The following is a 15,864-nucleotide window of genomic DNA, read 5'->3' on the forward strand; positions in this document are numbered from 1 at the left end:
GGTGCCGATACTTCCTTGCGAGTTAACCTCAGTTTTCACTGAGCATGGTTGTGGCTGAGCCATTTGACACTCAGTTTTTCTCCTTCAGTTAAAAAAATAGTATCTCCTGGCTATTGTGTCAAACCATTTACATAGTTACATGTTTCTAAAGATTTAAAATAATGGGAAACCATTTTGGAACACACAATTGGGAAATGACATCAGACCTATTTCTGATACTCATCAAACCCACCTCACGTTGACTATACTGCATCTTGATTTTCTGCATGAGGATAATGCCACAGACATGTTGCACATGACCATGGATAGGGCAGGCTGCTCCATCCAGCAAGCTGATGACAAAAGGTGGCTTTTTGGGAGGAATTTTTATGAATATAGGGAAAGTTCCAGAAATAATTTGTGTTTATATTGCAATATATGCCTGCAGAGCAGTTCAGGGGGTCCTGGTGATGTGCCGCTGGAGATGGGAGGAGGTCTGTTACTGAAGACTTCACTGGTAATCAGGTTTGAATTAATAGGCATACCTTGCCGTTTCTTACCCAGGAATACTTCACAACTAACTTCTATCACAGAACCCCCCTTGCGAAATGACTTTAGACGGGAGGAGTGAGGAATCTCACTGTTTTGTTTCCCAGCAGGGAAGACTGTTACCACTGGTAACATTTTCCTCCCTCTCTATGCCTTTGTATGGAGGCAAGGGACATTCTACCACTTGCTTCTGTTACTACCAAACCATAGAATAAAGCACTTGATATGCATTTCATATACTATTTTTACAACATATGAAGCATAATATTTGTGCTGAGCTGTTAAATATTGACAATAGTTCCACCTTATTTATCAAATACAGACAGCTGACCAAGCAAAGGAGTAAAAATTATTTGGAAATTTGGATCTTCTTCAAGCTTTAAACACATTTCTAGAAGTTGGAGGCTTTCCCAGTTCACACAGCTACTCTAACAGCTAGAAATAGTTTCTCCCCTCCTTATGCCAAGAACTCAATTAAGAAATATATAGCAGAACTGAATTCTTGTAACAGTTCTTTATAGAAGAGAAAAAAGAGGAAAAAATCTTTGTCTGAAAAAAATCAACATCAGTGAAAAGTCAGACTGAATCAAAGCCCTGAATTTGAAAATCTGGGGGCTTTGGGATGGAGATAGTGGGGCTGAATAATCGTTCTGAACATCGCAAATTCCAGCTCCTTCCTGACTGTGCCTTTGTTCAGCAATGTTCTCTCTAAGACCTCGGCTCTGCTTTTGGGTGGAGTACTCACTTGGTACATTGTCAGTGCAAACAACACTGAACTTGTTCGAACACTGTGTGAACTCCTACTAAGAGCGCCTGCCTAAACCCATGGATCTATGATAGTTAGTACTGTTTGAGAGCATCATTTTGCATGATAACAGTAATTCTGTGAGATTCAGCTACCATCAGCAAGAGTAAATTTTTACCAAGTACTGCAAAAACAACAACATTGTACAAAAATAATTATCTTCCCTAACTATAACTGACCAGAAGATACTAAGTATATTATCCTAGTGGAAAAAAACCTCAGTAAAGAAGGTGCTTGTCTTTCATTAGTGGCATCCATGCATGCAGCACATTTCAGTTTGCTGATAGCTTACATCCTCTTTTTAAAAGTAAACAGTTTTCTTTAGGCTATCAGAAAGGAGGGCACTTCCATGGATTTAGGCTATAAAACTATATAAATCCAAAAAGGCTAGAAATAAGTCACTATTTGCTTCTTTGAGGTCAAGGTAGATAGATAATGTGAAAACCTGGATTGTAGTCTTGTTCTGCCAATGATTTACTGCCAATGATTTCAGCCTCCAGAACGCAGTTAATCCCAGTTGTGATGGGAATATGTAAAAGGAAACACATTTCTAACAATCATGAAGATACTCACCCAGATAAACATGAGAATCTCTTTAAAAAACCTCCAACAGAACATTCCTTCAGCTTTTTTCCATAGATCTCTCTTCTTATGAACTAGGTCATTAATTATTGTACTCACATGCAGCCACAGACATCAAGAAACCAGATCTACTCTATTTCCAGGTATAAAACCAGAAATTTAATGAGCAGTTCCATAATACTTGAGAGATAAGATCTGTTTTACAGCAGATAGATTAATGCAGAAAAGACCAAAACCTATCCCTGCCTGTTTCAAACAATGAGATAATTTTAGTTCCAGATAAGATATTTCCTAACATTATCTAAACTATAGCTCATAAAAGTTTATGGACTCAACCTCCAAACAGAGTAAGAAAACAATAGATCTAAGTATCTTCACTAACTGTAATCCCAGTTCAGTACCACATGGTTACTGACTGTAGTGAGGTAGCTTGTTCTACTCAAATCTACTAGTAGTTTAGACCTCTTTTTTATTTTTTAAATTTTTTTTTTAATTTTAATTTTTTAAATCACAGCAGGGAGGCAGAATCTGTCATGTACAGATTAAATATGTTGCCGCACAGAATTTACAGATGATTCCCCCAGTCAATATACATGATGGTGCTCGTAGGACAAGTCTTTTCAGTACAGCTACTCACCTGGTTGAAAGCATGTGCTTTCAAGCACAGGATATTAAGGTGTAAATAAGAAGAGACAAGGAATATTAACTGCGGAGACAAGAGAGTGCTGAGTTTGGGAATTTGCATTTAAATTCTGTTACAGTTTAGTAATACAGTTGCACAATTGCACTTTTTGATAACATTACTGTATTTTAATTTTATTGAGAGGGACAGCATGGGAGATGCCTCTCAACACCTGTTCTTTTTTTAATTTTTTCCTCTTTCTAGTAGTGCATTTTGGCATTTCCTTTTACCAAAAGTCAAGGAATACCCAGTTCTGTATTTACTTACAACACATGCAGGCCCACTAATAAGAAATCCCAAATCAAATGAAGAATCTCTGCCAACAGTTTGGTAAGTAACTACTGTCTTAAGTAAGGTTATGCACTGACTTAGACCTCTGCAATATTCAATCTGAAGATATGAAGTTGGAGTCAAACCTTAAGGTCTTCACTCTGTAGCTGCTTCAGCAACACTGATTTCATAGAACAGCTGACATTAGAAGGGACCTCTGGAGATCATCTAGTGCTTGGAGAGTGTCTCGGTACACCTCCTGGGTAACCTGACATTGCTTCCACCTGTTATATGCATCTTTTTCATGAGCTTTGTCAGCATCAATTTGTTTATCTGTGCTTAATAAGATAAGCAAATGTTTGTTTCCTGCCCATTTTAATGGACCATTCTCAAGCTCAGAGGAGGTTATCCTTGAAAAACCAATAAAACCTCAGTGACCCCTCTTCTCTCCAGGACCATATCCCATGGGATCCCTGAGCAGGCCAAAGTCTGTTCTCCTGAAGCCCAGGGTTCAGGAGATCTGGACTGACTGTTGTCTTGTTTCCTTTCAAAGCCTGATCTTCAGAATTACATTCCTTGAAAGAAGGAAATTTTAAAAATCCACAACCTGGATATCTCATGTGAAACCTCTGAAATTAAATAGGACCCTCTCCTGATGGCAGTGCTACAGAAAAAAAACCCTACACATTATTTAAGTCTGTTCCTTAGATACTAATTCTCACCTTTTCCCCACAAGAACAGAGGCGGGTGTCATTAAGGTTGAACAACTTGGGGAACTCTCCACTGTCATGCTCTCCTTTTCAGATCAGTTTTTCTTTTTTTATTGGTGGAGCAGTGGCATGAGCTTGTTCTTATGCATGATTCTCCATGCTTTTCTTCAGAGTATATGCTGTATCTTCAAGACAGATCCAGCAATTCAGCATAACAGACCTCCAAGCCTGTTTTGGTCAATACAACAGATCTACAGACCAAAACAGATTTTCTGGGATTCCCACCCCCATCCCTGAAATTACAGACATCAATTTAAAGCATTATGATCATGCGTTTCCTTAATACAACACAGCTCCTGACAGCTTTTGGAAATAATGGCAAAGTGCATGCATCTCAACTATGTTCAGCAGAGACGCAATTTCAAATTTTTCTCTCCCTGAATACCAATAGAGAATTTTCTGTTAGATGATTGAGTTTTTAACCCACGAGTAGCTATAGTACATGATTGACACTACACACAATGGTTTTGGTTCGTTTTCTTTCATCATTGTGAGGAAAGCATGCAGGGCAACACATTCTATAGAAGACTTACATGAGAGCAGGAGAATTGCAGTGTAGATGTAGATACATTAGTGACAAACAAAAGCAAAAGCAGATGGCTCTGGACCTAGATGCTAACACCAAAGCAGTAGTTTACAAACCACCATGAAATTTTTATCTTATTTCTGCATTTCTTCACCCCACATTATTTTCTAAAGGAGGAAATGCATCCCCAGTAGATTACAGGCTTCTTATTTTAAGCCAAGGGATTGAATTCTTACAGTAAAGGCACATCCAATTCCAACAATGTAAAATAACCAATAACAAGTAAATAAATAATGCTTTACCGTTCAATAAAGAATTTAAATTTATAGACGATGTAAAACAACAAATCTGTCTTCCAAAGCAAATTGCTTTGAAGTGATACAGAATGGTAGACATTTCAGTATCACTGAACTATGATCCCACATCATGTTAGAACATGCTTGCTCTCCTCAAATTGTAAAATAACCACTGGCTCCTTATTACATGCATTACCAGTTCTGATCTGTTCTCTGGCCTCAGGCCTGCTGAAAACCATGCTATAAAACAAACCTCCTATTAAAACTTAGTCAGGAAAATAAGATACAGGTCAGACTGGTCTAAATATTATTTAGTGAAGGAAAGACCCTCCTAACTATTTGGACTTTATAGCTTTAGTTATTTTTTCAACTGAAATCCATAAATGTTTATCCAGTCTTTCTATGATGTCTTTTGATCTCTTACATTTTTATTTTTAAAAACACAGATAACATTCCTGTAACCATATTAGACAAATAAGTAGAGGAGACAACACAGTGGTTTGAACTTTTGTTTGCATTTTCTCTCAGTATTTATAAACACAAAAGCGGTCCTTCCTTGGTTGTCAATGCAAAAAAAATCAAGTTTGTATCAAATACCTATGCTGATCTGGTGTATTTGATATAAGGCAGACCTATGCTATACAAATGATACTCCGGATCAGTTGTCCATGGGGTTTTTTGTTTGTTTGTTTTGTCTTGTTTGTGTTTTTTTTTTGTTGTTGTTGTTTTTTAAGGCATTTACTATTGTATGACTATTACCAAAGCCTCCAATACTGAATGTAATTTTTATAGTAGAAAAAAATCGAAGGGAAATATGTCTAATTAAACAAGGCAGAGGTTGTCTTCTGGTGGGAAATTTCTTAATGTTGTGAAACAAACATTCAGAGAATGAGGCTTTAAACAAACAAAAGACAGTAGTGAAAATAATCTCCAGGTCAGAGGGCAACAAGCAAAAGATGGTCAGGAAGGTGGTAGGACAGTGAGCGTCAGTGGGTCCCTCCTCTCATCACAGTTATTTCACAACCAAGCAGAGCTGGCACAGCAAGAGCAGGGAGTTACAGTGATAATGCGGGATACTGAGTAGCAGCCTGACACACTGAACCGCACTTCAGAGTTACGGACATGAGAGCCATCCTGCACACTACCAATTGCCTAGGTCACAGGCATCCTGCAACAACCTCTGCAAAATGCTCCTTGTGGCCTGTGTATTCAGGTTTGGTCCTTTGCTTTAGCATGCAAGAAGAAAAAGCGTTCAGTGAACAGACACCTGGTATAGCAGGGCTCAGGCTAAACATCTAGGCACTTTGTATGCTATGGCATGCTTAAGGCACTGTAGGAGGAAGAGCAACATTGTTTTAAAAGCTCAGCTTCAGAAACAAAAACAGCCATGTTATTACAAACATGGAACAAAGAGAAGAGTGCATTCACCCCCTCATATCACATCTGTGCCCTGCAGGCAATGTTCTGACAGAAGTCTGTGAAACTTGTACTTGCAGCTATCTCAGGCAGCTCCACCTATAACTGTCTCGCTCTGGCTCTCCCACTGCCTGACATGATGCCAGAAATGTGTACGTGATCCCCTAATATTCCTATGCAGCACTAGCTGTGTTTAACTAATAAGCTTTTACAAACATGCCATAAAGGAAAACAAGGTAAACATGATAATGGACTGAGGAGTTTTATTTGCATCTATTGTCTTCATTTGCGTACACTGCAGAGAAGCACAGTGATCTAAACTTGCTGACATTCCTGAATCTCTCAGGGAAGGACTGTGCTGCTGCTCGGTCCTGAGGGAGTTCTAATCCAGCCCTGTGTCCAGGCAGCTTGTGATAATTCTGCATTGCAGATGCTGCTGTGACTTCAGCACATGGGCAGAGGTGATTAAATGTTAACCAAGGGTTTTGTACATGTTTTGCAGCCAAAACTGAGCTCCATGCTACTAACTACTGCATCAGTTGCAGTATTCCTGGATGCTTTTGTTGCAGTCTGCCTGTCCTGTTGTCTACTCTCTCCTCCAGCATCAGCATTTTCTAGACATCAAACATCCTAACCCATAACTGGCACTAGCAGTCCTGCTGTTTTCCACTGGCCCCAGATTCCTTGTTTCAGGGTCCATTCCTAATCCCACTCCTTTGAGGAACAGAAAGGACCAGCTGCAGTGCTCAGGAAGACATCCTTTGTTAAGGAAGCACAAGAGGAAGCGACCTCCAGGCTGGTCTACCAATGGCTGAACAATAGCTGGTTGGCCAAACCCAGCAGGTGGAATTCAAACTGAACTACCCACAAGCATCCTTTATGCGTTACACACATCTTACTGGATTGCAGGATGCATTGGCAAACTGGCTAAAAACCCATATCTTTACACTCAAATAATTTTCTTGGCATGTGCTTTTTGCTGCTGTTGGAGCTTGCGTTAAGCTGAGCTATAGATCCCTAGTTTTCAGTAGCCTGTCAATATTAATATTGCATAGCATCACACAGCAGTGGCTGCCAGTTCCCCCACTGATCATTCCAAATTTTTACAATTCAGCTATGACAAGGTCTACTTTAATCACTGTTGCAGAATTTGCAAAGATACAAGAAGTGGCTGATGAAGAGACACCAGTAAAACCTCATCTAGAAGAACACAGCAATTTTTGCTTCACTACTGCTGATGGCTCCAAGCAGGAACAGTGGTATTACTGGAGTCTGGAGACACGCTCATGAACTTTTGCATAATGCATCAGATCTGCATGGATTTCAACAAGAAACCTCTCTTCATCTTCCCGTAGCAGAGTACATATTTGAGTGAACTGTGACAGTACTGAAAGGGACAACTTTTGTTATCAGGAAATCAGTTGTCTTGGTTAGCTACTTCAGATACGATGACAAGGACTTTAGTATTGGCAGGTCAACAGTTCCAGCCATGTTGGAGACTTGTTTTGAATGTTGTTTACCTCTGAATTGTCAGCACCAGCGATGTACCTGAAACAAACATGCATCTCTCATGGAACAAGTTTTCAATTGAGAATGGAGTTAGCGATGACTGCTACACACCCTACCTCTGACGCTTTCAAACAAGAAACTGCTTTCTCTGCAGGGTTTGGGGGGGCACACTCTTGCTGTGCACATTGTCATGTTTGAGTTTCACAGAGTCATACCTGAACAATGAGGAGCCACTGAGAAGGCTCAGTTATGCATGTAGCTATTGCAGAACTGGGGTTGTGCTCTTGCTGGTTCAGTCTGGTTTGGTTGAACTGACTGCCAAAATTGCAGTTGCTTGTTCTAACCTGCCTCTAGCAAGCTTTAGTCTGCCACTGCTGCTCCCTACCCATGTACCCTACCCTGACCTCTCTCCTTGGGAGCTACCACACACCAGCACTTCTCTTCCTGCTGTTACTCCTTCCTGCTTGCCCAGGCTCCCTGTCCCCACTTCACCTTTCTCATATACAGGAGAGCACAACCATTGCCAGGCTCCTCCCTCTTGCCATCCGATATGCACCACCATGTCTCCATTTCATGGAGGAAAATACATATCAAATAGACTCAGAAAAAAAGCTGTTAGATGCCAGTATTACAGATGTTTACATAATGCAGCCTCCTAAGTGTCTGCATACTCCCATGAAGAGGGGAAATTGCAAAAAGTTGCAAAAAGTCACAAAAAGTAATTAGCTTTCCAGCTGAATTTTGTAACTAGAACGTGCTACCCCAACCTATGTGGGCTAAGGGGTGCTATGGAAATTAAGTGACGTATAACCCATGTTCCCAACTGAGAAAGTTTTATGACTAACTACTAATGGATGCCCAGTACCACCCATCAAAAAATATTTGTCCCTCTTCCAGAACCTTACAGCTGAGCTTATTCCTGAAGTCTACTAGAAAAAAGGAAAAGATCATCTGTACAGGTTACTTAATGCAGAATTAGTTTTGTGCATTGGATTGAGTATGAATGGATCAATTTGCCCAATAAAAATATCAGTTCATATATTTCTCCTCATGTTTGCTAGGCTGAGCAGAGAGAGTACAGGTTTACAGCTAGATGGAGGAATGCCTTTGAAAAATGTACTCTGGATACTTCATTAAAGATTTTTGGCATAGCTGAGGTTTCCTGTGTCCTAAACATTGAACAGACAATAAGTGCCTAAGCAAACAATGGCACTTTACTGAATTCAAATCTATACAAGGAAAAACTCAGGAATAATATGGTGTAGCAGAGAAATTAAGCGTCAGGGGGAGACTGCTGAGCAGGTTTGGCCTGTTTGTTAACCTGCGAATGATGTACAAGGCTTGCTGCTAAACAGGTCATCCAAGGGTGGGTGGGAAAATACTAGTTTTTCCCTTATCTGCAATTTGTGCAGGAAAGTTGACAGACTTGCCAAGCAGACAGCCTTAAGTGATACGTTATTTTTTTTACCTTGGCTGAAAGCGCTTAAGCAAAAGAACTGCTACCTGGTTCCCCCTGGGTGCAGTTAAGTTATAGCTCTGCAATCGAGAGCTGCACAAGGGAGCTTTTTTTTTTCAGAGGGAAATTTTTCACAGTGAGGACAGTCACCGTTGGAATAATCTCCCCAGGGAAGTGGTTGACTCGGCCATGTTGGACACCTTCAAGAGTCGTCTGGACAGGGTGCTGGGCCATCGTGTTTAGACTGTGCTCTTCCTAGAAAGGTTGGACTAGATGATCCCTGAGGTCCCTTCCAACCTGGGATTCTGTGATTCTGTGAATCTCTATACATAAACATTTAAGCATTGTGATTTCTTGCCAGTAGATACCTCCAGCATGTTCATTTATCTTTCATATTCCAAGAACAGCAGAAGAACTATTATTGGTATGACAACATTTACAACAGAGTTTAAAGAGCCAGATTTCCCTACTTAAGGCCATCACTTCATATTTAGACCTGTCCTACTCTTGCAGAGTCCCCTAGCAAATGGTGCTGAACCTGGTGGCAAGGATGTTTAATACCCTGAGCAAAGCAGAGGCAGGGCTCTCTAAGTGGGGAACATTCAAGACACAGATGAGGGGAAGGGGGAACAACTGATTAGACAGTGACAGACTTGTTTTTGTGAGCTGAGCAATATGCAGAACTTTAGAACAAGGTTCCAAAAAAAAACCCCAAAAAACAACAACAACAAGAAAAAACCAACAAACAAAAAACCCAGCTACAGATATGAGTGCAACTGAAAAGAGTTCAAAATGGTACAGATTTACCGCAGGCAGAAGGCATCCAGTAACCTTACCTATCTCTTCCCCTGAGAGGGCAACTTTTTATTTTTTTTTTAAATTAGGGAAATATAGTAGATCTAGCCTATCTGGGTTTTTGGTATAACACTTCATAACTCATGGGGAATTAACTGTTGAAGGCAATACTAAACAATACAAGAATGGTTAGGTAAGGAGCTGGCTAACATGAAGAGTTTTACAGTCAAATGCCGTACTCTTCCTCCCTCGTCTCTGCTGATTTCCTGTTCACACTAGTTCCTTGGTAGAGCTGCTGGGCAAAGATTGATCTGGCTTCTCTCCCACCCAGAAGAAAGGCACACGATCAACCAACCATGGTGCAGTGGTAACAACTGGTCAAATAACTCAATGCTGAGTTGCCCAAATGCATCCTCTGGAATTAATTCTTTCAGGCTTGGGTACCTGCCTAGAAGTCACTTATCAGAATCATGCTATATATCCTCTTCTCCATACCACCAGCACCCTCCCCAGTGCATGCTGGAACTGTCTTAGAAGTGCTATGCATTTTACTCTTACAGTTTCTTTGTTTCTGAGCTAAGATTGTTTGATTTAGAACTCCTTCAGGAAAAAAAAAATCTTCAAGAACTTCAGTGAACAGTCGTTTCCTGGTAATTTTCCATCAACTAAGTAGCAGGAAAGCTTGAGTAGCTGAAGAGAGCTCCAACCCTGTCTTTGTATCTGCTTTTATCAGTTTTGATGGGTTAGGCTCTCTTTGCTTTTCTGCATTCCTGCTCTGTATTGTAAGCATTAGAAACCCTGAAATGGAGCTTGTGGTGTTTCTCATTTTCTCCTGAGAGAAGGTAGTTCTTGGTTTTGTACTTCTGCTCAGAGGAAGACTCTGCTAGTGGTTACTGTGAGGGAGAAGGCTTTATCCCGCAAAGTGACTCCTGACCCAGCTGCAGATACTCTAGAGAAGCCAAGAAAAGATGTAATTCTAGCATAACCTAACAAGCATGCCATGATCCTATCAGGCATCAGGAAGAGCACCTATTCTCACCATTCCTCTTGGGGTGTCAGAAAACTACTTTATAACACTCTCAGCTTTGTAAGTAACCACAAAAAGACCCTGCAAAATATTTTATAATGAAGAAATCTAACCCAACAAATAAAATATGCAGTCAACTGAAACAAAACAAATCGTGCATCAGTAGACTATGTTTATACAAAATTGTTTTCCAAGAATAAGCCAGAAACTAGAGCTCTGCAATGAGTGGGTTTTTTTTCCCTTTGCCTTCCAAATTCAGATGACTTTAATTTTTCAACACTAATCTTAGAATGGAAATCTTATTATTTCATTTGAAAAACATGAAGACGCTAGAGTTTCTGAAATCAAACTCTATAAGGAACACGTTCACATAGAGCTAGACGAGATAGCTGTGTTAAGTACTGAAACGAGAAGCACTAAGCCACAAATCATTTCTAACAGACCAGACACCGACTGACTTCTGCCCAATACTAGAAGAACTGCTTATAGCAGGACTGAAGACCATCCCAAAATAGGTGAAACTGATTATTCAACCTCTTGTTGAGTTAGGGCACTATAGCCTGGATTCTGAACTATTTCGGGAAATCAGTCTCCCTTGTTTGCTGATGAAGTTTTCACACTTTAGATACCTCTAAAACTGTCAAGCTTTCTCATTAAGATTCAATAGGAGCAGATATGTGCAAGTCTAAAACACCAACACAGACAGACTACTAACGCTGGCCAAAGGAAGTTTCTACTTTAGTTACACAGCCTTCATTCTCTAAGATGCCTTTCACTGGAATATGTATCTATTTCCAGCTCAAAAGTAGTACAAAAAGACAAATACAGACTACAAGAATAGTGCTAACTTACTGTCTTCTTTTACAGAGCACAGGATTCACTGAATGACCACTGAATTCAGTACTGGCACAGCTATTGACCTTAGATGTCTGAAATGTGTTTGGTATCCCATTGCCTGGCCTTTCCTGAAGAAATTGACTTGACTGGGAAAAATTATCAAAGGTGACATTATTTGGCTCAACACATGTCTTTATAACGTAGAGGAGAATGCTGTTACAGTTACATATAAGAAGTGCCATGGGCTGTGTTGGTTTTGTTATTTTTTCCTAGACTCCAAACATTTTACTATTCCAAAGAACAGTAGTTGCAATTTTCTTACTGACATTGAAGTAGACTCAAAACCTGAACTGCCCATCCACAGCTTTTCACAAGCTTCTTTCTGCAAGCAAATTTTATCTCAGGTGCTAAGACTGAGACCTACTTATTTAACAGTGGGATAATATATTTGGAGTCACAGATCAGATTTTTTCCCTACCCAAGGAAAACACACCTTTTCTCCATCACTAACTTGCAGCCATGCATTGACTTTGCTGCTCCTCAGCATGTGGTCCTGGCAAAACAAGCAGTGACTGCTACCCAGAGCATAGGAAGTGTTGAGAAGGCTTTTAAGATATAAGGAAATGGATGCATGTCGTGGTTTAGTCCCAGTCAGCAGCTAAGCACCACGCAGCCACTCGCTCACTCCCCCCATCCCTGTGGGATGAGGGAGAGAATTGGAAGGGCCAAAGTGAGAAAACTAGTGGTTTGAGATAAGAGCAGTTTGGTAATTAAAGTAAAACAGTAATAATAATATAATGAAAAGGAAAATAATGGGAGAGGGAGAGAGGTGAAACCTCAGGAGGAGGGAAAAAATCCAAACAAGTGCTGCAACCACTCACTACCTGCCGACGGATGCTGCTGGTCCCTGAGCCACGATCGCTGCTTCCCCTGGCCAACTCCCCAGTCAATATCCTGGGCATGATGTTACATGATATGGAATATCCCTTTGGCCAGTTTGAATCCACTCTCTTAGCTTTGCCCCCTCCCCTCCTGGCTTCTTGTGTACCTGGCAGAGCATGAGAGGCTGGAAAAGTCCTTGACTAGTACAAGCACTACCCAGCAACAACCAAAACATCAGTGTGTTATCAATATTTTTCTCATACTAAGTCCCAAACAGCACTATACCAGCTACAGTGAAGAAAATTTACTCTATCCCAGCTAAAACCATGACAGTACATTGCTACCTTTGAAGGACAAGTGGTGGGAAAGGAACAGATCTCACCAAGTGGCAAGAGTAATTTGGAACAAGTTATAAAGGATGGGGATGGGGAAGGGGAGCACACCAGCAATACAGGGACTGGGGAAGAAGTTCAGAGAAGGATTTACAGGAATCAGCATAATTTTATCTAATACAGGAGTGAAGCAGAGAATGTGATAGTTACTATCCAAATTCTTTCTTGCAGAAGGCATTTCCTTCCTGCCTGATGAAGTCAGCAATGGCAGCTGAAGCAAACTGTGACCTTTGCTTTTCAGCTTGTCTCAGTAATGAAGTGAAAGAATTGCAATGAACACCATTAGCTACAGTGTAAATATACTGATTTTCCAGTCTTAGGCACTCACAATGAGTGACTTGCAATTCAGTCTGTGGTATATCGTTATGCTAAGCATTCTCACTGCAAAACCATATGTGCTTTATTATGTCCTCCCTGTTCCCTCTCTTGCCTGCTTCTGTACAATAGCAGCAGATCGTGGTCTTAGGCCATGATTCTTTGTGTTGAGATGTTTTACAGTTCTTTCCCAGGCCACTATAGAAAGAACTAGTCTGTCCTTTGGAAAGACTTACAGAAAGTGTGCTGAAGGGGAACCAACATCTTAATTATTTTTGCCTGCTTCCTCACAGCAAAACAATCAGGCTGCACCAAACTTATAAGTTCCATGATTCCATCTGAATGCTAATTTTAAAGCACTTCCATAGACACATTGAAGCTGAAGATCTGGATAATATATTCTGTCAATCGTACAAAGAGCATTTGTAAAAAGAAATATGTATCCTTCCCTTGTGAGCAGAAAGAATTTACACTGATAGCTCATCAGTGAGAATCACAAACAAGTTTTGTTGACGTTAGTTATCAACCAACCAGCCATTGCTTATAGAAGTCTGTCTTCCTGACTACTGAATATTGATTCAGGATGCAACGGGCTTTAATACCATAGCTACAGGTGCATATTTTTGTGGTGGGAAGTCCTATTCTATTATTGTTAAAGACCTTCAGCACCAAGCCTGTGAACAAACTTATATAGCAACAGGGTGGGGTTTTTGGTTAGTTGGTTGGTTGAAGTGAGCTCCACTTTCAGTAATGACAGTAATAAACAGTCAATTGCTTCTTTAATTGCTCCTTTACCCATTGGACCCTTCAATCTTCATGATTTATATGATATAGTTCGTCTGTAGACCAAATGTTCAAGTAGTTTGTCACACACAGGAACTGTGAGTGACACTTCTTCAGAAAGAAATTTATATTGAGTAGAGAGGTTTACAGTGTCTGACTCTCTAGGCATTTCTAATTGCTCTCAATATTGCTCATAAACCGTATCATTACCAAATCAAAACCATCATAGCCAAACTTCTCATCTGTTATTTCTTGCAAAGCCAGGAGCAAATAATCTCTTCTACAAGTGTTCTGCATTCTTCTCTTGTTTAGAAATGTCAGGGTGTAAACAGAAAACAAAGTAGCAGCTTGTTTCCATTTTTGCTTTCCAGAGTACACTGAACAAGTGGCCTCTTACATACTAGACACAGGGGAAAAAAATGATGCAAGTGATTAAAATGCCAATTTTATTATTTTCAGACTTCTTACATACAGAACATTCCTCAACATTAGCAAAGCTAACACTCATTCGTTTTAAAAATAAAATCCTCCTGAAAATCTTGAGGAACTTCCTCCACCTCTCTAGGACTAAAGAAGACTAATGTTTCTATACAATATTCCTTAAACTAATCTTCCTTCTAAAAAGCCTTCTACTTGCCAAGATTTTTTTTTCCTGTTCCTTAAAAAACAAATAAAACTTGTTTTGAAAGAAATATGAAAGGAATCAAAGGACTTATGTTGAGCCAAAAGTCCTTCTTTCTCCACCCTCACTGTACTCATCTGGAAAGCATCTGGCAAACAAATCCACTGATAGTTTAGAAAGGCCTTTTATCTGTCCTTGAAGGCTTAAGAAGGAAGGTGTATAGCATACACATTCCATGGACTAATTGTATGTTCCCTTTATATTATTGCCATTTTGCAAGCATTAGAGTACAGCATATCATCTACCACGCTCTCAAAAAACAAAAAACAAACCATAACCCAAACCAAAATAACCCCCCCAAAAAACTTCCCTGGTAATGCTGCATGAAACCCAGGTTAATAAAATTTGCAGGATAGAGAGCCAGCTATGTTGATTCAATATCATCCTCCCAATAGCAGCACAGCAAGTAGACACCAATATATGGAGCCTACTTGAGTCCAGTTGGGCTTATTGCTCATTACATGGTTATGCAGAATCAACTACATCCATTGCCTCAACCTCATTTACTACCTTATTCTTCACTTTACACCACACTTCCTAGGTCTTTGAGATACATTAAGTGGCCACTGGACTGCTACCGAACCTACGGAAAAGGAGCAGAAATGGGTCCAAACTGTTTCTGTATGTATTTGCTGGGCTCTCCCTTGATCCACACTCCCCAGCTCCCACATACTTGTTTCTAGTGACCCAACTAATGAACAGTAGTAGACTGCAGTTCCCTTTAAAACGGTTGCCACGCTCAAATGTAAAGCAGGGCTTTGTGACAAAGACAAAGTTTAACTCCCTTAGATAATTTTGAATCTTCACTATACAGTGTGATCATTGCCCGGACAAAGCTGGTAGGCATATTACTTACATACTGTCACTTGGACAGTGATTAAGTACCAGCTGAGATCATTTTATAGTCTTCCTAAGGAAAAACCAAACTATAGAAAGTAGTCAATGTACAATTAGTCTTTTTTCTCTTCTAGAATCATCAGGAGTAAAGGTAGGAACAGTAGGAACTATGTAGTTGCTTACTTATCTACAAAGTCTTTGTGGGGGTGGGATGGATGCCACACACCAACCAGACAGGAGCCAGGTTTCTGAGAGATAGACTGGCCTGCCTTCCTCCCCTCAGCAAGGCCAGCATACGTGTGTGTGTGCATGCATGCACTTTTTCTCAAGGAAGCAGCATAGAAAGGAACAAGTCCACACCTCCATCTTCACATAGGCTAAAGCAAGGAGGTCAGAGGCATGATATCTCTTCAGAAACATGAAATGTAGTATTTTTCTATTAAAACTATATAAATACACACACTGTAGGTAGAC

The 15,864-nt window shown here is 40.2% G+C and overlaps 1 long non-coding RNA gene across 1 annotated transcript in view; it reads right to left on the reverse strand.

The window, feature by feature from the left end:
- LOC142062637 (uncharacterized) overlaps positions 1 to 15,864 on the reverse strand; it is a 94,885-nt gene that overhangs the window by 31,872 nt on the left and 47,149 nt on the right. The window lies entirely within an intron of this gene.

The sequence above is a fragment of the Phalacrocorax aristotelis genome, chromosome 10 (assembly GCF_949628215.1).
Source record: "Phalacrocorax aristotelis chromosome 10, bGulAri2.1, whole genome shotgun sequence".
Lineage (NCBI taxonomy): Eukaryota > Metazoa > Chordata > Aves > Suliformes > Phalacrocoracidae > Phalacrocorax > Phalacrocorax aristotelis.